Here is a 26,344-nt window from a genome sequence, read left to right as displayed (position 1 = left end):
ACCTGGATCCTCAGAATGTGACTCTATTTGGAAATAGGGTCTCTGCAGCTGTAATCAAGATGAGGTCATACTGGTTAGAGTGGGTCCTTATCTAGTGATTTGTGACTTTATAGGAGATAAGGGAGAGAGATTTGGATACAGAGACACAGACCTTCAAGGAAAAGGCCATGTGACCACGGAGGCAGAGACTGGAGTGATGCATCTAGAAGCCAAGGACCACCAAGGATTGCAGAAACCATGAGAAGCTGAGACAGGCAAGGATTCTCTCCTAGAGCCTTCAGAAAGAGCATAGCCCTGCAGACATCTTGATTTCAGACTTCAAGCCTCCAGAACCATGATCGAATAAATTTCTGTTGTCTCACACCCCTTCCATGTGTGGTACTTTATTATAGCAACCCTGGGAAACCAATACACCCTCCTACCATCCTGTTGTTCTGTCCTCTGGTCCAGAGCGGGAGCAAAGGGCAAGTTTCCCTGTGCCCCTTGTAATTGACCTTTTCATGCCGTTTCGTCCCAAGGGTCACACGCGTACACACGTTACTGAGAAGATTTATCCCAAAGCACGTACAGGGCGCTGGCCCGCGCAAACACTTGCCTGCTGGTTTACAGTGATTTACTCGCAGATTACCCTCTGATGGAGGGGGCCCCAGCCTACGCGCCTCTCTCGTATATCAAAAAGGAAATCCTGAAGACATCCCTATAAACGCAGCAGGGAGGAGAACCTGCCGACGCCGTAAACTTACACGATGTGGTGAAGTCAGATGGGCCATCTGCTTCGCTCCCCAATCCAGATGTGCACAGAGGCTCACTTGCGCGACTCCTCACACACTCTGGACACGCCCCTTCTCCCATCTCTTCTCTGCTGCATGGGCAGCAGGGCGGCCCATGAGAGGAGCACATTGGACCAGGGGGCATCAGCTCCTCCTCCTCCGAAGGCATGCAGTGGATCAAAATGATACAGCAGAGCCATGTTCAAACTTTGGCTATTCCTGGGCTACTTCAATGCCTTCTCTGAGTTTCAGCCACCTCGTCTGCTGTGGGGGACTCCAGTGAGAAAGTATCCTGCCTGACACAATCAATGACTTCCCACTTTCACTCTCTTCTGCTAGGTGGTATTATCTGGACTCCTGGTTGCAGGTGACAGAAACCCTGCTCATAGTGGCTTAAGAAACAAGCAAGAATAATAAATCTGTTTTCTTGAATGCCCAAAAACTCTTGAAGCTACAGCTTCAGGTGTGGCTGCATCCAGGCTCTCCACAATACCAACAGGAAGCTGCGTGTCTCTTTCGACTTAATTTTTCTCTCGTTCTACTTTGTTGTCAGGCAGGCTCTCCCATCAGGGTGGCAAGATGCGCCCTCAAGCTTACACTCGGTGGTGTAGCAAACCCAGCGGAAGAGAGGGTCTCTCCAGTAGGCCCTGGACTGAATGAAGAAATGCTGATCAATTAGCAGCAAGATGGCAGGAGGTGGGAATGAATGCCCAGCTTCATCAACTAGGATATTTGTGAGCTGTTAGCCACTGCTTTCACCCTAGCTAATCTTTGTATCCTCTCAAAAGAAAATTTGCTTCTTTGTGAGTCTACCCCTCCTACATACGAGGTGAGGTTCCCCCTGCCCTCTGTGGGGACTGTCTCATCTCTAGACCCTTCCTCTGTCCCCCACCCTGGAGCTGCCCTCTCTGCTGAGATGCCAACACCCATCTTTGACTCATCACAGTCTTCCACGTTGTCTGTTATTTTCTAAGTGTTGTACCCTGGATCCTTCAAAACTCATACTTTTAAGGCTCAAAAGCCAGATTCTAGTGACTTAAAATAAGCTTTTGAAATCCAAAAACCACATACTTGACTCTCTTATCCTCTTGTTATAACATCCATCCCTGAGGCAGAAAATACAGAAACCCTGTGGTTCCTGAACAGAGGAAGGATGGGGGCGGGAGACATTGGTCAATGTATCAAAGCATCTCTCTGCCTGAAAGACCTCTCCTGAAAGACATGAGCTATTAGGAGCTCTGGCAAGGGCTTTGTCTTATCCTCCTTGCTATCCCTGATGACTGGGCAAAGCAGTAGCTGCCCTGATTCCATAAGACAGAAAGGGGTGACTTACTTAATCCCAGAGCCACAGAGCAGAGGCCCCCGGGAAGCAATCTAAGGAAGGACTTTGAGCCAACAGAACCATGCAGAGATGCAATGGGCTGCTTCACTAGGTGGTGAGCCCCCTGTCACTGGAGGCAGCCAAGCAAAGACAGCTTGGCAGAGACACTTGAGAGAGGATTCAAGTATCAGATAGGTAGTCAGTCACCTGGAATCTGAGCTCTAAGAGAATTGGGCAGTGTCTATTTTTGCTACTCATTTGATCTTCTCCAATGCTTAGCACAATGCACAGGTCATAAAACACTTAAAATACTCTTGGCTAACATTCAGACCCCTTTGTATAATCTCCATTGTCCTGCAAGTCTGATTCCCACCTCCCACTCCAAACCCATTTCCACTCACTCCTCCATTCTCTCCAGCTACCTTGTTCCCTCCTCAGGGCCTTGCTAATGCTCTTCCCCATGCCTGGAATGCTCTTCCTGCAGATCTAGGTACAGCCAGCTTCTTTTCAGTCGTCAAATCTCACGGCAGAGATTATCTTCCCTTCTCAAGGAAAGCTTCCCTGATGACTTGATTTAAAAACTCCTCTCCCACCCTATCCCTCTCTCTGTCATGACCCTGCTTTCTTTTTCTTGGCTGCACTTACCACCATATGAAATGATCCTGTGTTTATTCGGTCTCTCCAACTACAATGGAAGCTCCCCAAAGGATAGGAACTTTTTCCACCCGTTCACTACTATCTCAGAGCTTAGCCCACTGCCTGGCACATAGTAGATGCTCAATAAGTACTTGCTCAATGAGCTGTACTCGCTGGGATAACACTCAATGCTCTAATAGGTGAGCCCCAAGTTCTCAGCGGCTTAACACCATCATTTTGTTCTCTGCCTCTGAAGGCCACGAAGTGTTTCTCATGAGTGGGCAGCCATCCCAGGGCCCAAGCTACTTCCATTTCATGGCTCTTCCATTCTCTAGGATGCCAGAGTCTCCTCCTTTCAACTGCAGGTGGAGAAAGAGAGAAAGTGGTGGGGGAAGTTGTGGGAGTCAGGGGTGGTTTATGGGCCTGGCCTAAATGTGGCTTATGTCACGTCTGCCTCCATGGACCAGATCTCAATCACACGACCACAGCTAAGAGCAAAGGAGACTGGGAAATGCGGCCTCCTTGTGTGCCAAGAGGAAAGTGGTTGTAGTGAGGAATCCGTCTCTGCCCCCGAGGGAATGGACGAATGAACACGTGGAATGATCTGTCACATACCTTCCAACTCAAGATCTCGTAAAATTCCAAGTCCTGCTGGTCCAGGAAATCTGACGCCCATTGCTGCCTGCCCTGTTTCATCTCCACTGTTGGAATAACTGAAGGCAAAGGCTCAGGGCTGGAAATGTGCAGCCCAAGGGACAGACAGAAAGAGCTGCCAGGGTCTGCTGGCCCCAGATCAAAGCAGCCCGAGAGATCTGGGCTTTCCTGAGAGACACCTGCGTGGAACAGCTCTCACTCCTGCAGAGCAAGGAAGAATTGAATCCATTTGCTCAGGATGACTTCATACTGGGTTCTACCTGGGATACAGCAGATTTGGGAAAATTGGGGGCAGCCCTGGGGTCCCTGAAGGGCCTCCAGTGGAATTTAGCTCCATAGGCATCCGGAAGCATGTATTAAGTCCCTTCCTTGTACTACTTCTTTCTCCAGTGGTGGTTAGCACGTGGAAGTGCTAAGAGCAGTGCCTGGCACACAGTAAGCACTCAATACTCAATAAGCATTTGCTAACATGAGCCTTTTCACCTTCATAGTGACTCCATGCATTCATTCATCCACCTAACATTTATTGCCCATCGTTGCCCTTCACTAGGTCCTGGGAACGCAGCAATGAAGAAGAAAGACAGAGTGGGGAGTGATGAAAGACATCAACCTTGCCCTCACAGAGCTCCCGCTCTGGAGGGAGACCAACATTACCTAGGAATGGCTCCAACAGGAGAAAAACTGCACATGGTGTGTGCTGCTTTAGAAGAAGGTGCTGGAGCTCTAGGGAGAGCACCAGGGGGCTTGACCTGGCCTGCGTAGGGGAAGAGTCAGAAAGATGCTCTTTGTCTTACCCTTTCTGATCCTTCACACCCATACCTTGGATCTAATCTGGGGTGCTCCTCCAGCAGATACGTTCTCCTAGACACACCTTTCTCCCTGGTATGTGCCCAGAACCAGCCTGAAGCTAGGGGTCTCCGCCCATGCCAGTACCCACGGCCTGGTCCTTTCCTGCTGTGTGGTTGTAGCCAGGCTGGAATGCAGGAGGACTCAACCCTGGGAGATGCAGGGGCTACAGGCTGTGGGGTAGAAAGTGAGGGTGGGGCTCCATGCTTCCTGAATCTTGATCAAGATGAAGATACCCAGTCCAGGGCCCGGGTGAGGAAGTGTCCAGCGGTCTCTGATGTGTGTCTCCCTGAACACACGTCCTGTGCACGTCCCATGGGGTTGGCTCAGCTGCTGGGAACCCCGGCTTCTCCCAAGGGGCCCACATCCCTAAACCAGGCTCCCGTGAGCCTCTCTCTACATTTGCTGATGCTCTGCAGAACGTCCTGTGCAATTGTTTGAATATTATATTGCCCTTGGTTTCATAAAAGTGTTATCGAAATGAGTGAAGACCCGACACCCGGAAGCGTTTCTCCCCAGAGGAAGAAGGGCTGGTCTCATAAACCCGGTATGTTGGAGACCAAGAAGAAAACTGCACGGCACAGGCCAGAAGTGGCAAATCTTTCACCTTAGTCAGCGACTTATTGGATGAAAAGTCACCCAGATAAATGTTCAACTGGGAAGGAAAAGAGCTAACGAAATGGACACGTACAAAATTCTGGAAGTAGACTATCAATGACCGTGCCTAAACAGTTTACTCAGAGACTTGCTCATCTAGTTTAACCCTTCAGGGATTAAATGCTCACCTCTTTATAACACGGCGGACCAATGCTCGATTTCCACACATTTGAATTTCATAGCATGCATGCAAATCTGTAATGCATGAAACTGGGTGAGGCGGGGGAGTTGCAGTGTCCTCGGCGGAGCGCCTCCTTGGGGCTTGCACTGGAGCTGCCTGGAGCCCGGGGAGCCCACAGGTTAATGAGCAGGACCAGGACCAGTACCCGGCCACCAGCCCCTGGAAAATCTCCCCCAGGGAGAAGGCCACCAGATCACAAGACCCCAAGTCCACCCCCAGGAATGCAGGTCAGCCTGCCGCTTCCTCCAGTCTGCATCCAGCCCCGGGAGCAGGTGACGGGGGCATCTGACCCTCCACAGGCCCCCTAGAAACAGGGGGAGGGGACATTAGATGGAGTGCAGCACAGCCCCGTGCGTCCTCCTCAGGAGGCCAAGGGCACCCAGGACGTGGAAATTAAAAAGGAGGAGGGGAGGCCCAGCATATTAACCTCCTTAATCTTTCATTTCTGACACAGATTGTGGTCCCTCATTTCAAAGAATTTCAAGCTAATGTCTGGAGGGCAGAAAAATCTATTTCCCAATACGCGCTGCAACTTTTTCGCCAATCGACTGCCCTTCCTGGTACAATCAGCCGGGCATTGATTTTTTTTTCTTTCTCTCTCTTTTTTTAATGCTAAAGCATCATCCAAAAATCTATCAATACGAACAACATCTTTGAAGAAAATACCAGAAGGCCCAGGCTGCTTCTTCATTAACCCCAAAGCTGCCAGCCTGAAATCGGGCTCAGGACGGGGCTGCTACTGGAAGACGCAACCTGAGGAACACACTTGTGACACTTCCTGGAATGCTGGGCTCTCTCAGGATGTGTGGATGTCGGCATCTTTTGTCCTTAGGTTAGGACCCTTTACAACTGGGGCCAGTGAGGTTATTTCATTATAAATTAATTAACATTCGATAAGATTTAAAATTCAGTTCTTTGGCCAGGTGCAGTGGCTCATGCCGGTAATCACAGCACTTTGGGAGGCCGAGCTGGGAGTAGGGCTTGAGCTCAGGAGTTCGAGACTAGGCTGGGCAACACATTGAGACACTGTCTCCACAAAAAAAAATTTTTTTTTTTTTTGAGATGGAGTTTCACTCTTGTTGCTCAGGTTGGAGTGCAATGTCACAATCTCGACTCACTGCAACCTCTGCCTCCCGGGTTCAAGCGATTCTCCTGCCTCAGCCTCCTGAGTAGCTGGGATTACAGGATGTGCCACCACGCCCGGCTAATTTTGTATTTTTAGTGGAGATGAGGTTTCTCCATGTTGGTCAGGCTGGTCTCGAACTCCTGACCTCAGGTGATCTACCCGCTTCGGCCTCCCAAAGTGCTGGGATTACAGCCGTGAGCCACCATGTCCAGCCAAATTTTTTTTTTAATTAAAAATATTTTTTTTAATTAGCCAGGCATGCTGATTTGTGCCTGTAGTCTCAGCTCCTCAGGAGGCTGAGGTGGGAGGATCGCCTGAGCCCAGGAAATTGAGGCTGCAGTGAGCCATGATTGTACCACTGCACTCTAGCCTGGGTGACAGAGCAAGACCCTATCTCAAAAACAAAAAGAATAAAAATAGTAAAATAGGCCGGGCACAGTGGCTCACGCCTATAATCCCAGCACTTTGGGAGGCTGGGGCGGGTGGATCACCTGAGGTCAGGAGTTCGAGACCAGCTTAGCCAACATCGTGAAACACTACCTCTACTAAAAATACAAAATTAGCCGGGCGTGATGGTGCATGCCTGTAATCCCAGCTACTCCAAAGGCTGAAGCAGGAGAATCACTTAGAACCTGGAAGACAGAGGTTGCAGTGAGCTTAGATTGTGCCACTGCACTCCAGCCTGGGCAACAGAGTGAGACTCTGTCTCAAAAAATAATAATAATAAATAAATAAATAGAATTCCTCAGTCAAATGAGCCAAGTTTCAAATTCTCCATGGCCATGTGTGGCTCATGGCTCCCTCGTTGGACACCACAGGCCTAGAACATCTCCATTATCATAGAAAGTTCTAGAAAATAGGGCTGCCTCAGAACAGGGCTCAGCACACTTTTTCTGTAGAGCCAGCATTCTGAAAATGCTTCATATCTTGATTCCAGTGATGGTTTCATGGGTGTAACATGTAATATTTGTGCTGTATATAAATTGTGTGTGTGTATATATATATATTATTGTGTATCTATATATTTTTTTTACTGTATATGAATTATGCCTCCATGAAAAGAAAAATATATTTAGAACTCTTAGATTGTCTTAGGGAGATACAATGCCTGGAAAGTTTGAATCCTGCGGGATCCCCGAGCACATCCTTACCCCATGAGACCTTAATGGGGTTTCAGAGGCCTCCAAAGAGGGAGGATGCTGGGCAGGGGGCTTTCACTCATAAACCCCTTCCCCAGATCAGTCTCCTTTATAAGGGTTATAGGGACTGAGAAAGAGTTTAACAACAACAGCAATGGAAAGGTCAACTCTGTTTCCAGCCTTTAGGAATGTGAGAACTCTTGAAAAAAATAGGAGGCAGAACCCGTAGGGAGAGGGTACACGATGGGGGTGGAGTGTATGGAAATGAGTGAGCCTGGTGGTCTCGCAACCCTAATGCCCACTTCAGCCAGGTAGGCTCCCATGGTCTGTATTTTGCACATAGGGTTTCTGAGCAATAAGAATTCACTCATGGAAAGCTTCGGCTCCGTTTCAAAAGTTTGCACACCTTTGTCTTGGCTTTTAGCCCAAAACAAGCAGTAAAGTGGACAGTTAAAGGCACACGCCATGGAGCCAGAAGGCCAAGTTCAATCCCAGCCGCAGCTGTGTGACCTTGGGAAAATCTCTTCATTTCTCTGTGCCTCAGTTTTCTCCTCTGTAAAATGGGGATAATAAGACCCAACTCACGGGTTCTTATGAGAATGAGAAGCATTAACGCTTGGAAAGCACGCTGAACCAGACTGAGCATCTCCTGTTTGTTTGGGGTCTGTCTAGGATGATGCCCTCATTCATTCCTTCAACAAGCTTGCGTGATGGAGATGCCAGGCCCTGGGAAAGAAGGCAGCCAGACCAAGTCACGACAAACATTCCTCTTTCCCTACCCCAGGGCGCACCTGTCTCTCACCTTCCGGAGACCCCACCTTCAGGTCCTTCCGGCTCCACCAGGCAGGTCCCTGGAGCTCAGCCCAGCAAAGACTGATGGCTTATCAGGACACCCAGGCCACAATCCAGAACTGGCTCTGATCCAGGAGCCACCAGTGTCTGATGTCCCCATGTCAAAAAGAGAAGCCACACTGTCCCAGACCTGAACTGGCTGTCCTCAGTGCCCTGTTGCACAGAGCCCAGACTCCCTCTCCAAGAGGCGGGATGCTACTCCCTGACCCTCTACATCTGGCAGAGATCCCATTCTGGGGCACACAGGCAACCTGAGGCTCTGTCCCCAGAGATGTTCACCTGTTCATCCAACCTGGTGGCTTCTTGTCCCGGGAAGCCCTCACCTTCGGTTAGTCACTCACTTGACAACTTTTTATAGGATGAGTACTTTGTGCTAAGCTGAGTCCCCGAGGCTGGAGACATAGGGAACGAGAGACACAGTCTGCCCTCATGTAGTTCACATCTAGTTGAAGAAACAAGCAATTAACAAGTAGAGATCATTTCACCTGGAAATCAGTTCAAAGAAGAAAATAACTCAACAGACTGGAAGCAGGTGTGGTCAGGGAAGGCTTCCTGGAGGAGGTGACAATTACACAGAAACTTGATAGATAAAGGAGCTGGACACAGGCAGATATGGGTGAAGGGCATTTCAGGCAAAGGCATGTGCAAAGGCCAGGAGGTGGGAACAAATGAGAGAGGGGAAAAAGGAGCAGAGTAAGCTAGGAAGCCAGTGGTCAGAGGTGAGAATGGCCAGTGCCCACCAAGCCTCAGCATACCTCTGTCCTGCTGGCTCAGTTGAAACTTTCCCTTGATCTAGAAATATACAACTACCATTGATCACTGACAGAGCCTGGTGGCTACCAGAGCTGCAGGGGTCTAGGTTCAAATCCAGCCTCAACCTCCCAGGGAGTAACCTCAGGCCAGGGCATGACCCTCCTGGGCCTCAGTTTTCTCCTTGGAAAATGGGGGCCTAGTGGGGTTGCTGCAAGGGTCAGGGAAGGCATGTAATGGGCTTAACTCAGTGCCTGGCACGCAGTGAACGATAGGCCGATGTTGGCCAAGCCAGAAAATCCGTCTGCCCTGACGTCAGGCAGGGCCTAATTATAGACGCCCAGAGGTCACTTTCAGCCTCTTGTGACTCAGAGGCAGTGCCAGGCAGCAGACAGTGCAAGAAACAAAGAATCAGGCCAGCTTGACCAATGCAGAGCCACAGGGGAGTGCCTCAGTTTCCCTGTCTATTAATCAGAGATATCAATGGGACCTGCCTCCCATGGCCATGAGAAGACTCCAAGATGGGCCCAGTACCTCATAGGAGCTCTGTCAACCTCCACAGTCCGCAACTGCACGCACAAATGGAAAAATCATTGTAATTTAGATGAATTTTCCCTTGAGGCTTTCTTTCTTTTATTCAACAAATATATGCTGAGCCCTTTGGTGCATCTGGCTCTGTGTTAAATACAATGTGTACAAAAAATGCCTGCGACAGCCACTGAGGGTTTACAGAGCCAATGAAGAGAGTCAGCAAGGTTACAGGGGCATATTTAATGTGCTCAAAGAACAAACTAGAGGTTCCAGAAAGAACCATTCTTCTTCTTTGTTCTTCCACTGGTTTGCTTATTCAGCCTCACAGCAGCCAGGCCTTGTCTCACAGGCCCTGGTGTCTGAAAACTTGCTGGGGCAGGCAGAGAATCCCCTACCCCGTCCCTGCATGTGGAACCCTCTGGTGTGACCCTGGCCTCCAAGAGGACCGTGTTCGCCTTGAGATCTGAGTTCAAGGCCTGGGTCTGCTCCTGCCTTGCTGTGAGAACTTGGGCAAGGCATGGAGCCACGCTGTGCCTCAGTTTCCTCACCTGTGCATGACATGAGTGATGGTAATAATGAAAATGCCCTGTTGGGGCTGTTTGGGGGGTTAGATGTGATCACAGGGGCGGAGTGCTCTGTGTCCAGTGCTCCAACGGGGATCACTGCTGTCATTACCCTCTGTCTAGGGCAGGGGCATCCAATTTTTTGGCTCCCTGGGCCACATTAAAAGAAAAAAATTGTCTTGAACCACACATAAAATACACTAACACTAATGACGGCTGATGAGCTAAAAAAAAAAAAATTGTAAAATATAAAAATAAAAAACTCACAATATTTTAAGAAAATTTACAATTTTGTGTTGGGCCTCATTCAAAGCCATCCTGGGCTGCATGTGGTATGCAGGCACCAGGTTGGACAAACTTGGTCTAGGGAATGATGCAGCCTCCAGCACCAACATCGCCCCTGGCTCAAGGAAGGGAGACATACCCTGTACACACCCCCAGCTCTAACCCACTCTTGAGTCACTACCCAACTCTTGAGTCATTTCCAGGTCACCCCCTGGAAATGAGTTTTTCTTGGGCCACAGTTTTTCTTGGGCTGCAGTTAATCATGCATAGACTACATTTCCCAGGTTCCTTTGCATCTAGGTAGGGCCATGTGACTAACTCTGACCAATAGACTGTGAGAGAAAGTGATGTGCATAACTTCAGGGCTGAAGTGATTAACAAGCAGGTGTGTCTCCTCAGTCTCTCTTTCCCCACCCACCTGCTGAATGGAACAGAGTTCAAAGTAAGTGTTGAAAATGGTAGAGCCGCAAGATAGAAGGAGCCTGAGTGCCTGAGTCACCGCATGGAGGCAGATTGCCCAACCAGAAATGCCAGCAGTGGGTTGTAACATTAGTGAGAAATAAACTTATAATGTGTTAAACCACTGAAGTGACAATTGCATCTGTTACAGCAGGTAGCATTGCCTTCCTTAACTATTACATATACATTATACCTTTTTTTCAGTTGTATATGCATTATCTCATTTAACACTCAACAAATTTCTAACACTAATAATGTGAGGTACTGATTTTTGAGGATTTAATCTGGGCCAAGCACTGGGCTAAGTCCTTTGCATACATTTTCTTGTCTTAACCACAATTCTATAAGGTGGGCTTATAGGATTATTATTATAGCCACACTACGGATGAGGAAACTAACACTCAAAAACATTCAGAATCCTACCCAGGGTCATCAGCTAATGAGTAGAAGTGGCTGGACCAGAACCCAGAGTTTACTTTTTTTTTTTTGAGACAGTCTCTCTCTGTCATCCAGGCTGGAGTACAGTGGTGTGATCTTGGCTCACTGCAACCTCCACCTCCCGAGTTCAAGTGATTCTCCTGCCTCAGCCTCCCAAGTAGCTGGGACTACAGGTGTGTGCCACCATGCCTGGCTAATTTTTGTATTTTTAGTAGAGATGGAGTTTCACCATGTTGGCCAGGCTGGTCTCGAACTTCTGGCCTCAAGTGATCCACCTGCCTCGGCCTCCCAAACAGTTCACATTCTTAATGACTGCACCCATGGCCTCTCAGAACCCAGTAAGTTAGATATTTACCTTGATCTATAAGTGATGACACTGAAGTTCAGAGAAGGTCCACAACTTGGCCATGCTCCTGGAACTAGTAAGTGGCAATGACTGGCTTAGAACCCAGATTTGTCTGGGTCCCAACTAGTGCTCTTGACCTACCCACATTGCTGCCTTGGTTGCCTTTTCCAATGGGCACTAAAGCTTTGACCCTGTTCCCATTCCCCAACATTACGGTGCCATGGCTGTAGGCAAATTTGGCATCCATAGAGCCTGTTATAATGCTAAATAAATTTTTATCTTGGCAGCCTTGACACTTATTAAGCACCTGGGAGGCTATTAGTGCCTTGTGCTGTCCAAAACACTTTAATTACTGTCTAATCAAGGTATCTTTCAACTCTAGGAGAAAAAAAAAAAAAAACAGGGGAAGATGTTCATGCACACAACTTTTGAATCCTTTGCTGTGCATTTCCCTCCACCCATCACATCCCCTGGGTGTCATTCAGGAAAGGGAATAAAGAAATAAAGATGGAGGGAAATGGTCTCTAAACAAGGCTTCATTTTCACACAGCAGTCTCATTCTGTGCACTTGATCTGGAGGCAAAATGGACTGAGTGAATGATGATGGACGTACCAGGATGCTGATCACAGTGGTGTTGGTCTCAGGGAAAAATTGCACACGTCTGAAAGGCCTGCCAACAGGTCCCAGGTTAAATGAACTGTGGTGCATCCATGCAAAGGAGTACTATGCAGCCATTAAAAAGAAGAACATGGAACCATTTGGGCTGATGCAGACCAATCTACAGAAAAAGGGTTGTGCAGAACAGTGAGCCTCCTGTGAACCCATTTGTGTAAAAACATAAGGACATAGTTGTATTACAATTGTCAACATTTATTGAGGGATTAATATACACTATTTTAGGTAGTCAAATTCATTGCCTTATTTAGCCCTTGTAAGACTCCTATAAGGTAGAAAATATTGTCATTCCCAATTTATAGATGAGGAAACTGAGGCTTAGAAAAATTCAGTAATGAGTGCCCAGGGTCGCCTCTTTAGTGAGTGGTAAGGCTGAGATTCAAACTCAGGAAGTCTGAAAGCCACTATTACCCATTAAATGACACTGCTTCCCCAACACACAAAGAGAATGATTGACAGGAGAGTTCCATTTCTTTGAAATGGGGGAGATTTGAAGGTGCAAGGTATATGAGAGACTACTAGGAATTGAGGGGATAGAGTTTTAACAGCCATATGGGGACAGGAGGCAAAGCCTGGAGCCCTCCAAAGGTGGAGTGTTGGAACTGAGACTGCTACCTAAAATCAGTGTCCCCAAAAGGTAATATTCTCAAATAAATAATAAAGTAGGGGAAAATTTGTGTGCAGGCAAAGAACAGCAACAAGGAATTTTGTCTGTCTTGGCTTGGGCTCAGGAAAAAAAAAGCTCCCCTAAGACTGTATGACTATGGACCTGTGATCATACCAATTTGGTGTTTAAATCTGAACTACACGTATAGATGGGAACACCCAAACTGAGAAAAACATAAACCCCAGACCAGGGGTGATGATATTACGGAAAACAAGGCAGAAACAAATGCTGAACCAGATACCCTCAACCATGACATTCAAGATTCCCACAGATAACGCCATGCCTAAGATGAGCTTGCAATTCCAAATTATAAAACCCATGAGAAAGCAAACCACCATGAAAATGCCTGTAAGGTCACATAAGGAACTGCTAGCAGTGGTTGTCTTTGGAAAGTGGTAATGCAGGAATGAAGTAGAGCAAGACTGACTTTTTACTTAATACACAGCTAAGGCAGTTTGAAGTTTCTTAGTGTAATAATGCTTTCTTCTTTCAGTTTTAAAATAAGAGAATCACTTATCGGCCTTTTCAAGTGGCTAAGATCAAGTGTAAAATAAAAACTATTTGAACTGAAAAGAAAGAATGGAAGGAAGGAGGGAGAGAGGAAAGGAGAAAAATTGGCTACAAGCCTCAGCCCCTACCTCCAAGATCACCCTCCTACCTCACCCTACACCAACTATGGGCTGTGGCCACTGAGTTTGGTGATGCTTCACAGGAAAGAGTTGGGATTCTTCCCATTTGCCAAGCATGCTTTCATATATGTTAATCAGCCACTTTGTCTAAAATCCATGATTGGGGTTGGTGCCACTAAATTTCCTCCAACAGAAGGAAGTTCCAATTTTAATTCCTCTTTGGGCACCAATCTGTCAACAACCTCATTGTTTCGACCTCTTCAGTATTCTTCAAGTCTCATTACATTTATCCATCCCCTGCCCCCTCCTCTGTCCCGAACACATCTCATGCCAGGCTCAGGACATAGTCCTCCTGCCTCTCGTGCTCACCCCACTAACCCATCCGCCAGGCAGCAGCCAGAGTGAGAGTCCCAAAATGCAAATCGGATTACTGCCCTGCTTAGAATGCTGTGACAAGCTCCCTTTCACTCAGAATAAACTCGGAGACTGGCCAGGCATGGTGGCTCACGCCTGTCATCTCAGCACTTTGGGAGGCCAAGGTAGGTGGATCACTTGAGGTCAGGAGTTCAAGGCAAGCCTGGCCAACATGGTGAAACCTCGTCTCTACTAAAAATACAACAATTAGCTGGGCATGGTCCCCTTGAACCCAGGAGGCAGAGGTTGCAGTGAGCCAAGATCACACCACTGCACTCTGGCCTGGGTGACAGAGCGAGATTCCATCTCAAAAAAATTAAAACTCTGAGATCCTTCCACAGCCGACAAGTGTTGGGGGATGCAGTCTCACTGATGGGTCTCAGGTCATCACCCTCTGCATCTCTGCCCTTTTTGCCCACCCCCTTACTCTGTTCCATTTACACTGGCCTCTCATCAGGCCTCAAATGTACCAGCTCAGGCCACCAAGTCAGCACAGAGAAGACACATCCTCTGTCTGGTCACTTTTCTTGCACAGATAAACTCTTTCTCATCTTTCACATTCAATCATGATGTCCTTGCCCTTGGACAGCCTCTCTGCACCCACCTAAAGCAGATGCTGAAGATCTCTGTGGTAGACAGAATAATGGCCTCCCAGAGACGTCCATATGCTAATCCCCAGAACCTGTGAATATGTTACCTTACCTGGCAATAGAATTTTACAAATGTGATTAAATTAATGACCTTGAGATTGGGGGTTGGGGGGCAGTGGTTATCTTGGATTATCTTGGTCCTTATAAGAGGAAAGCAGGAGGATTAGAGTAAGAGAAGGTGATATAATGACAGAAACAGAGAGATTGGAAGATGCTACAATGCTAATTTTTAAGATGGAAGAAAGTGTCACAAGCTAAGAATGTGAGTGGCCTGTAAAAGCTAGAAAAGGCAAGGAAATGGATTTTCCTCCCCCTAGAGCCTCTGGATGGAACACAGCCCTGCTAACACCTTGATTTTAGTACTTCTGACCTCCAGCATTGTACAGTGGTAAATGTGTGTTGTTTAAAGACACTAAATGGGTGAAAATTTCTTGCAACAGCCACAGGAAACTAATACAGTACCCTACTTGTGTTCGTCATGCCTGACCATCTCTGTATTATCCAGGAAGTCCAAATGCCAGCTCCAGGATTGCATTTCTGTTTTTGTGTTTTGTTTTGTTTTTTGTTTTTTGAGACGGCATCTTGCTCTGTCGCCCAGGCTAGAGTACAATGGTATGATCTCAGCTCACTGCAACCTCCACCTCGCCTCCTGGGTTCAAGTGATTCTCCTGCCTCAGCCTCCTAAGTAACTGGGATTACAGGCATGTACTACCACACCCAGTTAATTTTTGTATTTTTAGCAGAGACGAGGTTTCATCATCTTGGCCAGGCTGATCTCAAACTCCTGACCTCAGGCAAACCTCCTGCCTCAGCCTCCCAAAGTGCTGAGATTACAGGTTTGAGCCACTGCGCCTGGCCAGGATTGAGTTTCTGGAACTGCAGAAGGCACACTGGAAGTGCTAGAAACTAATGACTCTGGGAAGATAGTGTATCAATACCTCAGCTCCCTCTCCTCACAGGGTACACACCTCTAAGTATATTCTACATGGTCTCCCTGAGGTCCTACAGTCTTGAACTCCAGTTGCCTATCATGGTAACTGACTCAACCCACACTCCCTGTATTAGCTGCCTCCCTCTCCCTGTCTCACTGCCCCACCCCCCTTCAAGTGCTTCCTGGATTCATTTCTCAAACAAACTACTTGCCTTTGAGTCCTCGCTTCTGAGCAAGTCAAACCAAGACCCTTCAGAAAGGGTTTTATTCTACACTGCACCCAGCACAGCTGTACCTCTGCATCTCCCCAGTGGGAATGGCAGCCCCTCGAGGGCAGGATGGTGTCGGCATGCTGAACACACTGGATAAATATTTGTTGAGTTGCTAACTGAATAATTCAGCTCTTTAAAGAAAACAGAACATCTTCTGGAAGATGCACAGGCACTCATACTACCAACAGGGCTTCCAAATTAGTGGTGGGGGTGGGTGTTGCTTTAATGGAGCCCAAATTTCTACCGCGATTAGTGACCTCTATTTACATGCAGAGAAAGCAGGCACCAGAATACTGGCAGAGTTTGTTTTCGTAACTGGATTAAATGCACCCCCGCCGGGCAACCAGCACCCGCAGGTAGAGATCAGGCTTCTTGATCTCTGCAGATAGTCTTCCTGAAGAGCTCCTAGAAAGAGCCTGACTGGCTGGGTGCAGTGGTTCACACCCCTAATCCCAGCACTTTGGGAGGCCGAGGTGGGTGGATCACCTGAGGTCAGGAGTTCAAGACCAGTCTAGCCAACATGGTGAAACCCTGTCTCTACTAAAAATATAAAAATTAGCAAGGTGTGGTGGTGCCCACCTGTAATCCCAGCTACTCAGAAGGCTGAGGCAGAATTGCTTGAACCCAGGAGGCGGAGGTTGCAGTGAGCTGAGATCATGCCATTGCATTGCAGCCTGGGTGACAAGAGCAAGACTCCGCCTTGAAAAAATAAAGTTAAATTAAAAAAGAAAGAGCCTGACCCTGCCACTGGTTCCTCTGACACTCTCAGGGAAGTCTCTTCGAGGAATCAGGTAGTTTTCCACCTTCATGCCTTTGTCTAGGCCATGCCTTCTACCTGGAATTCCTTTTATCTATCTGTAAAACAATGGTTTATCTTTCAAGATTTGCCCCAAGCAGGACCTCTCTGGGGTCTTTCTTTTCCCTTTCTAGGACTGCCCAACCTGAGTCCCCCTTTTCATCTCTGTTGACACTTCAGATATCTTTGATGTCTCTGACACTTCAAGGTGTTGCATCTGGAGCAGGAATCCTGTCTGTTTCTCTCCATGCCCCAATGTCTGGTATACAGTAGGTGTCCAATGCTTGCCGACATATACAGCTTCCTCCTCCTTGGCTCTAAGCCTGAGAAGCTTGGAGGCTCACCCCATGCCCTCACCATACCTGGTCACAACTGGGCTCTCCGAGGCCCAAAGTGAGGTGCCAAGAGGATTCCTAGACTTCTGTAGAAGGAGAAAAGAAAAGATGGGGAGGGAAAGCAAAGAGGCTGGGATGGCTGGACAAGGGACAACGCCCCACCACCAACAACCCACTCCTAGATCCTAGGGTGCCACGTCAGCACTGGGTACCCTCGTCCTATCACCCATCAATACTGCAAAAATCCTGGAAAGAACTCTGTCCATCCTGGCCACAAGATCCTACTGGGAGGCAAATTTCTGAATAAAGAGATGGAGACACGGACCCCAGGTTCTGGATTTGGGGCAGAAGGTCTAAGACTTAGTCCACTGTGTAGCCTCAGACAAGTCCCATGAGCCAAGGTGGAAGAGACCAACAGACAGCTTCCAAATGCCCCTCTCGGCTGTCCCTCCTTGGTAGGTCCTGGCCTGTCTCACCCTTCCCACAGGGCAGCTGTCGCGATTCAATGAGATGTGTTCAATGAGATGTGTTCACCTGCAAAACATCACTCATCCTATCTCCACCCATCTAATGAGCACCTACTGTGTGCCAGGCACTGTGCTAGGCCCCCAGGGTTGGGCAAAAAACAAAACAGACAGGGACCCTTCATTTGTGAGGAAGAGGAAGATGGGGCACAGCAGAGTGGACAGGAGGGGAACAGGAAGAAGAGAAAGAGGTGGGCAGGGCAGTCAGATTGCTGAGTCTGGCAGATTGCTGAGAAGATTGGGTTTGATTCTAAAGACAACAGGCTTTTGGAGGCTGAGACAGGTGGATCACTTGAACCCAGGAGAAGTTCGAGACCAGCCTGGGCAACATGGTGAAACTCCGTCTCTACAAAAAATACAAAAATTAGCCAGGTGTGATGGTGTATGCCTGTAGTCCCAGCTACTCAAGAGGCTAAGGTGGGATAATTACCTGAGCCTAGGGAGGCCGAGGCTGCGGTGTGCTCTGATTGTGCCACTGAACTCCAGCCTGGATGGCAGAGTGAGACCCTGTCAAGAAATAAAGGGAAGGGAAGGGAGAGGGAGAGGGAAGGGGAGAGAGAGGAAAGGGAAGGGGAGAGAGAGAGAAGAGAGAAGGGAAGGGAGGGAGGGAAGAAAAAGAAAGAAAGAAAGAAAGAAAGAAAGAAAGAAAGAAAGAAAGAAAGAAAGAAAGAAAGAGAAAGAAAGAAAGAAAGAAGGGAGGGAGGGAGGGAGGGAAGGAAGGAAGGAAGGAAGGAAGGAAAGGGGAGGGAGGGAAAGAAGGAAGGAAGGAAAGAAAGAAAGAGAGAGAAAGAAACAAAGAAAGACAGAGAAAGAAAGAAAGAAAAAAGAAAGAAAGAAAGAGATAGAAAGAAAGAAAGAAAGAAAGAAAGAAAGAAAGAAAGAAAGAAAGAAAGAAAGAAAGAAGAAAGGAAAGGAAGAAGGAAAGGAAAGGGAAAGGGAAAGAAAGAGGAATGGGGGAAAGAAAGAGAGAGAGACAGAAAACAAGATGCCCAGAGAAAATTTCTAGCACAATAGCAGCCTCCCACAACTTGTGCCCCTCCAAGGTGTCCAAAACAGGTATATCCTTGTTTGGCATCCATGGGTATCTGGCCTTTTCCCCCTAATAAGCATGCCTCCCCTTTCTACAGGCAGCTGCTTGCAACCTTTGAATGTTCCTGGCTCAGTCTCAAAAACTAGAATCCTTGGCCGCCCTCTCAAAGGGATTAAATCACTCAAAAACAAAGTTAAACAACTTAGAGATAGTAGCAAGAACCACAACAAGGTGTAACAAAGGATCCGCGGCCATCACACTGAGCCCTTGGTCACTGTCTGGGTAGAAGGCACCCTGTTCTGCCCTGCCCTGGTTCTCTTATATACTCCCAAGGAGAGTTCATGCATTCCAGTAAATGCATCATCTTTCTTTGGGTCAGTTTGGCATTGCACTTCCCTTCTTTCCAGATTATTTCAAGAGGTGATCCTTGCTATTAACCAAAACTGCTCAGTACATGCCATACTGGTATGAAGCCCAGTTGGCCGCAAGGAGTGGGTGATCAAAATTTAGAGGCTGAGGCAGGAGGATCGCTTGAAGCTAGGAATTCAAAACCAACCTGGGCAACATAGCAAGACCCTCTCTCTACAAAAATAAAAAATAGCCAAGTGTGGTGGTGTGTATCTAGTAGTCCTAGCTACTCAGGAGGCTGACATGGGAGAATCTCTTGAGCTCAGGAGTTCGAGGCTGCAGTGAGCTGTGATTGTGCCACTGTACTCCAGCCTGGGTGACAGCTCAAGACTCTGTTTAAAAAAAAAAAAAAAAATTAGCGGCCTCCCAGGGAAGGGTTTCTAGCCATCTGTTGATGACCACTGACTTGGGAATCGTGGGGATTCCTGTTCTTCCTCCATCTGCACCGCCAGACTCAGGCATATGAGTTGCTACCAGGCCACCTTCTCACCAAGAGTTAGAAGATCTGCCCACAGAGCTGGGGAAGAGGTGGAGCTGTCATGAATAGTGAAGATCTGTGCACTCATTCTGGAAGCATCTTATTGACAAACGAGTCAGTGGTGTAGCTACAGCAGGCAGCCTTGTCCATCACATCTCTCCTCTCAGCCAAACTCCTTGGCCTGCCCTCCAGGGCTTTTCATGGACTCGTACCTACTGACTTTGTCTGACTCACATCCTTCCATATCCCAACTTCCCCTCTTTATTCCAGCCCCATCAAACCAGGCAGCAGTCCCTTTTCAGCCTCCGCACCTGTGCACATGCTCGTTCCTTTTTCTGTACTGGGTAAATTCATGTGCAATACCCAGCTAAAATGTCCCTTCCTCCAGGAAGCTCCTCTGGTCCTGAAGTCTGTCTCTCACCTTAATCTGACGTTCTGGGTCCATCTCCCCCATTGGGCTAGAAGGTTCTTGAGGGTGTGAACTTTGTGTTTTACACCTTCACAGTTGGCCAGCACCCGGTACCAGACACTCCTATGGAGTTACGTCACTTAAGCTTCGGAGCCTCAGCTTCCTCTACTGGATAATGGGATTTCCATGCCAACCTCCTAGCATCGTGGGGAGGAGGGAATGAGCAAGGCCTGTGAAGCTCCACCAGAAGCGGCCCCTCATAGCAGTCCCAGGGCTGGGCAGAACAGTGCCAGCCCCGACCTGGGGGCAGTGAGGATGACGACCAGTATGCATGAGTCCCCCGCCGCAGAGGTGCAGACTACAGGTCATTCACTCCTTGTGGCTCAAAGCCACCTTCGTCTCCTGTCCTCCCCCTGACCCTGCAGAGGGAACAGTCCCTGCCAGGTTAACACTCACTGACCTCATACCACACCCGTCAAGAGACCAAAAGGAGAACTCGTTTCCCAGCCAGGGGCCAGCTGTCCTCACAGAAGTCACGAGGCTCAGCACAGGTGAAAGCTGAGCCTGAGTCACAGAGGCGCCTGCCTCCTGCCCCCAGCCCTAGCAGGACTCAGACAGAACAGGGTGAGGCTCTCCCAGGTCCCAAAGACCTCCTGGTGCCAGGAGCTTCCCAGATGTCATCTCACATCCCCGCACCAGCCTGGTGAGGGGTGCACCCTTAGCATCCCACTGTACAGATGGGAAAAATGAGGCTGAGTGTTGAATGACGTGCCCAAGGTCTCACAGCTGCTAAGTGGGGGAGCCAGGATTTGAACCCATGTTCCTGGGACATTCCAGTCCTCTCCACTTCCTGACCTTGGTCAGTTTCTGCTGTGGGTGTTTTCAGCCTGGGAACTCCCTCCCCTCCGCAATATCCACACTCTTTATTCAGGTGTGCAGCTGAGGGGGCCTTTGAGAAACAGCAGGTAACGATACAGGTTCTCACCCAAAGTGCTGGGATGTTGTTGCCTCCGAGGGTCAGAGGGTTGGGAGCCTAGCTCAGCCAGCCCATAACTCACAGCCTGGACACAGGGGGCTTGTGCCAGAAGATCGAGCCCCAGCTGACCCCCCTGCTGTGTGGAGAGGGTCAGGAAGGGGCCCAGATCCACCCTCCCACCTGGCGACTGCATTTATTGAGTGCCTGCTCTAGTCACCACCCAACGAGTGGCTTGCTTTCACTTCCTTGCGTGTGTCCCGCATGACCCCACCTCCCAGTCTTTATGCCCGCAGGCCCTCCCTCATCTACTCAGCAGACATGCATTGAGCCCCTCCTGTGTTAGGCACTGAGAAGAGAGCAGGGGACAAGGTGAACACAGTCTCTGCTCTGTTATCACGTGGAGGAAACACAATACACAGCAAAGTGAACCAGTCGCTAAATAAGTCAAGATTGCATGGAGCTGCAGAGGAAATGAACTGAGCACTGTGCATCACGTGGGGGCAGTCAGGAGGGCTCCCTGGAGGAAGAGGCACCTGAGCTGAATGCTTAGAGATGAGAAGGCAAGGGTCTGGAGAAGGAGCATGGATTCGCATTAATGAAACAAGAGAAGCATTTGCACAGTTCCTGCCATACAGTGGGGCTCCCTCAATGTCATTCATGGTGTCTGTCTAATATAACACCATATAACCACACCATCCTTCAGCCACCGAACGCTTTATAATTTATGTAGTGCAGAGCACTTCACAGTTTCTATCGCGTATTCCCACTCAAGACCTTCCTAGCTCCTCACATCTGCCCTGAGGTGCAGAGATGAGGACACTGAGGTTGAGAGGAAAATGTCACCCAAGGTCACGCAGGCAGATGTCTCCCTCCTCGCCCAGGCCTCCTGCCTCTCTCTACCTGCCTCCCCACCTGCCTTTCCCTAGAAGGCAGCGGCTGGAGGACTCCTGCCTTCACCCCCTCACAAGCCCACCAGCCTCCCGGGAGGGAGGGCGGCTCTGCACCAGCCCATATATAACCCACTCCACGCACCTTCTCCACATTAATAAATGGGGAACAGTGGGGTCATAAATCCTGGGGCTGCCAATGTCCCCGGGACCAGCTCTTTCTCTGGCCACGCACTAGTACTTTTTACAACCCATTAATTAGTCCCTCTAATAAAGTTTGACAAAATGATAACTTGCCCATGAAAAGTGTTGTAATAAATACATTTTCCCTAACTTTTGACCATTCGAGCATGGCCGCCTCATAAACCCTCTGCCACGGTTCACTGCCTTATTGTCTCTCTATATTTCTCCATCACCAAGGAAGTTCAGGGCCTGGGGCCTCATGGACTCAGGACAGGCCTGGGCCTGATTCTGGGAACACAGCATCATCAGGGAGACAGCCACGGGTGGTCCCTCCTCTGCTCAAGACCTGCAGTGGTTCCCACCCCCACAGAATGGCAGTTGCCAGGCTCTAGTCTCTCCTTCCTGAGTCCTGTTCTATCCATGTGGCCCCTGAACAAACATTTTCTGGACATTATGTTTTCTTCAAACTGATTCTCTTAAATAACCTTATTTTGCAAGGAAGCTTTAGATCATCATTATGGAAAACTGGAAATACCATGTAATAATCACTGAAAAGGGGCCAGGCGCGGTGGCTCACACCTGTAATCCCAGCACTTTGGGAGGCCGAGACGGGCGGATCACGAGATCAGGAGATCGAGACCATCCTGGCTAACACAGTGAAACCCCCGTCTCTACTAAAAAAATACAGGCCGGGCGCGGTGGCTCAAGCCTGTAATCCCAGCACTTTGGGAGGCCGAGACGGGCGGATCACGAGGTCAGGAGATCGAGACCATCCTGGCTAACACGGTGAAACCCCGTCTCTACTAAAAAATACAAAAAACTAGCCGGGCGAGGTGGCGGGCGCCTGTAGTCCCAGCTACTCAGGAGGCTGAGGCAGGAGAATGGCCGGAACCCGGGAGGTGGAGCTTGCAGTGAGCCGAGATCCGGCCACTGCACTCCAGCCTTGGCGACAGAGCGAGACTCCGTCTCAAAAAAAAATAAAAATAAAAAAAATAAAAAAAATACAAAAATACAAAAATACAAAAAAAAACTAGCCGGGCGAGGTAGCGGGTGCCTGTAGTCCCAGCTACTTGGGAGGCTGAGGCAGGAGAATGGCGTAAACCCGGGAGGCAGAGCTTGCAGTGAACTGAGATCGGGCCACTGCCTTCCAGCCTGGGCAACAGAGCGAGACTCCGTCTCAAAATAATAATAATAATAATAATAATAATAATAATAATAATAATCACTGAAAAGGAAATTAAAATAAACACAATGCAAACAAAAGATGTCACTAGGTCAGGCACGGTGGCTCACGCCTATAATCTCAGCACTTCGGGAGGCCGAGGAGAGCGGATCGCTTGAGCTCAGGAGTTCAAGACCAGCCTGGGCAACATGGCAAAACCCTGTCTCTACAAAAAATACAAAAATTAGCCAGGCCTGGTGTCGTGTGCCTGTAGTCCCAGCTACTTGAATGGCTGAAACAGGAGGATCGCTTGAGCCTGACAGGTCGAGGCTGCAGTGAGCTGTGTTCGCGTCACTGCACTCCAGCCCTGGGTGACAAAGGGAGACCCTGTCTCAAAAATAAAAAATAAAAAAGTCACTAAATCTCAGACAACCATTACTGTTTTTTTCCTGGCACTTCGAGCCCAAGGTCTGTCTTCCCTCTTTTTGTTGTAAAGGAAGTTCAGTGAGGCTAGACAGGCATTAAAGACACATCAGCACCAAGCTGAGACTTTCTCCCCGGTGTAGACAGAAGGTCTGAAAAAGAATTTCAAGAGGAATGACGTCCCTTGGAGAGTCTCTGGGATTGACTCAGCATTAACAATTACATAACGAATGCCCAGGTGTCGTGGATCATGCCTGAAATCCCAGCACTCTGGGAGGTTGAGGCAGTTGGATTGCTTGAGCTCAGGAGTTCAAGACCACCCTGGGCAACATAGCGAGACCCCAGCTCTACAAAAAGTTTAAAAATTAGTCAGGTATGGTGCTGTGTGCCTGTAGTGCCAGCTACTTGGGAGGCTGAGGCAGGAAGATGGCTTGAACCCAGGAGTTTGTGGCTGCAGTGAGCCATGATCATACCACTGCACTCCAGCCTGAGTGACAGAGCAAGACTCTATCTCAAAAAAAAAAAAAAAAAAAAAAAATTGTAAATGAAATCATTGTTTCCTTTCTGATCACTTTCCTGATTACTAACAAGAAGAAAACCTCAGTTTGGTGTTGATGGGTCTTTAACGCCTCCCCTTTTGCTAGCTCCCTTTTAAACAAAAACCAAGCAGACCTCAGGCTGAGAGCCCTCAGTGGACGGTAGCGCCTGGCTGGACTTTCACAGATCGCTCTGCTTTGTTTTTGTTGCACTTTTGTTTAAGGTCACCGTCTTTTCAGGGCAAGTGGAACGTGCTTTTCATTTACTCTGGCAGTATAAAGTGTCCTTTTTAAATACGCTCATTTAAGCTGAAAGAATGAGTTGGTTTCATGAAAAGTATCGAATCAATATGAGCATCGGTAGAAGAGAAATTAGGAAAAACGGCAAAGTGGAGTGGATGATGGGCTGGAGGGTTCTTTCGGGGCAGTTGGGGGCTCCCAGGTTCACAGACCAATCAACATAAAGAGCAGTCCCTCATTTCACAGTTTGCAAAAGGCTTTTCCAAGCACAGTCTCAGTCAATGCATCCTATGCCCGGTGACCCTGTTTTCCAGGGCCTCACCCACAGCCAAGGCCACGTCTTGTAAGCATCCCAGCTGCCAATCACAGACTATTGCGGGCACTTTATAGACATCGCTGAACCATGCCCTACACCTGGCTTGAGTGGAAGACACAACTCGGACCCCACATGCCAGAAGAGGAAACTGAGGCTCCAAGAGTCACATGGCAGTTTCTTTCCTGCAGCAGTTGTGACAAATTCGCACAAATTCATTGGCTGACAACAACAGAAATGCATTCCCTGACAGTCTGGAAACGGAAGCCTGAAATCAAGGCATCAGCAGGGCCATCCTCCCTCCAAAGCCTCTCAGGGGGATCCTTCCTTGTCTCTTCCAGCTTCCGGTGGCCCCCGGCATTCCTTGGCTGGTGGCTGCATCCTTCCAGTCTCTGCCTCCATTCCCACACGGCCTTCTCTTCTGCGGCCTCCTCCCTCCTTCTCCTTCTCCAAGGACACCAGTCACTGGACTCCGGGCCCTCCCTAATCCCAGTTGATACTGTCTCAAGATCCTTTATTTATTTATATCTGCAAAGATATTTTTTCCAAACAGTGACATTCACAGTTTCTGGGGGACATCTTCTGGGAAGTGGGTGGGGTCACCATTTAACCCACAACAAGCAGTATCAGGATTGATGCTTAGAACGGAGCCTGGTTTCCTTCACTGGACACACAGGCACACAGCGGAGCCTACCTCCCCTGCCCGTACCACCATGGGTTGCCCACCCTGCCTCCTCAGACCCACAAACTCAAGGCACCTGGTGAAACAGCAGGCACCTGGTGTGGCAGGAACCAGGCCTCGCACCGTCTCACGCTCCCGTTTAATTAGGACAGAAGACTGAACTCTGCTCAATGATACCAGCATCAGCCCACTCACCTGCTTAGGGACCCATCTCTTTGAGGAAATTTATAGCCGTAATTTAGTAGGTGAATTATGGCTGCTGGCACCTGAGCCATGAGAATTGCCCGGGAACATTAAACCCACCTGCTAACACCCCTTGATGCTGGAACCACCCTCACGGCGCCTGTAAAACAGGGAATGGCAGAGAATGGGGACCCTCCTGGGATCCGCAGGGCCCCCAGGACCGCAGCAGCCTCCTGAGCTGGGGGCAGAGAACTGGGTTTTCCTCCAAGTGCTGCCTCACTGGGTGACCTGTAGTGGGTCCTCGGCCCTTTCTGAGTGCCAGTGGCCTGGCGATGCCAAGTGTGGTGTGCTGGCCAGCAGCATCTAGGAGATGGTTAGAACTGCAGACACTCAGCAACCCTCACTGAATCCAGACCTGCACGTTACCAGGTCCCCACTCCAGGGGTGTGTGGCCAGAGTGACGCTTGGGAAGCGCTGGCAGAAGCACAGGATGGAGTATGCCTTGGTCTCTGGGAGGTGCTGTAACAAAACACCACAGAGTGAGTGGCTTATGAGCCACAGGAATTCACTACTCACAGTTCTGGAGGCTGGAAATCCAAAATCAAGGCACATGGGCAGGTTCAGAGTCAGATGAAGGCCCACTTCCTGGTTCCTAGACTGACTTCTCGTCTCACCTGGTGGAACAGGCAAGGAAGCCCTCTGGGGCCACTTTTATAAGGGCACTAGTCACATTCACAAGGGATGGACTCTCGTTACCTAATCACCTCCCAAAGGACCCACCTCCTAACACCATCACCTTGGGTGTTAGATTTCAAAGTACAAATTCTAGGGTGACACAAACATTCCAACCATAGCAGGGCACAAACCATGCAAGCCTGGTACACCAAGAATCCAGGCCCCGACATGGACCATGCACATGCTCACAGTCCCTGCCACCCCTCAAAGACACCACACACGGTGCACACACACCTCACTTCACACATTCA

At 48.9% G+C, this 26,344-nt stretch overlaps 1 long non-coding RNA gene across 1 annotated transcript; it reads right to left on the bottom strand.

Annotated features, from left to right (window-relative positions):
• Positions 1 to 1,306: 1,306 nt before the first annotated feature.
• LOC144331868 (uncharacterized) lies at positions 1,307 to 26,043 on the bottom strand. Its single transcript, XR_013399434.1, has 4 exons — positions 25,935 to 26,043; positions 5,013 to 5,079; positions 3,343 to 3,582; positions 1,307 to 1,422 (listed from the first exon to the last, which is right to left on the bottom strand). It is a non-coding gene; the product is annotated as an uncharacterized LOC144331868 (long non-coding RNA).
• Between the last annotated feature and the right edge of the window lie 301 nt (positions 26,044 to 26,344).

Source organism: Macaca mulatta, chromosome 10 (genome assembly GCF_049350105.2).
Source record: "Macaca mulatta isolate MMU2019108-1 chromosome 10, T2T-MMU8v2.0, whole genome shotgun sequence".
Classification (NCBI taxonomy): domain Eukaryota; kingdom Metazoa; phylum Chordata; class Mammalia; order Primates; family Cercopithecidae; genus Macaca; species Macaca mulatta.
Note: the sequence above shows the minus strand (reverse complement) of the source record. Positions and strands in the feature narration are given on the sequence as shown.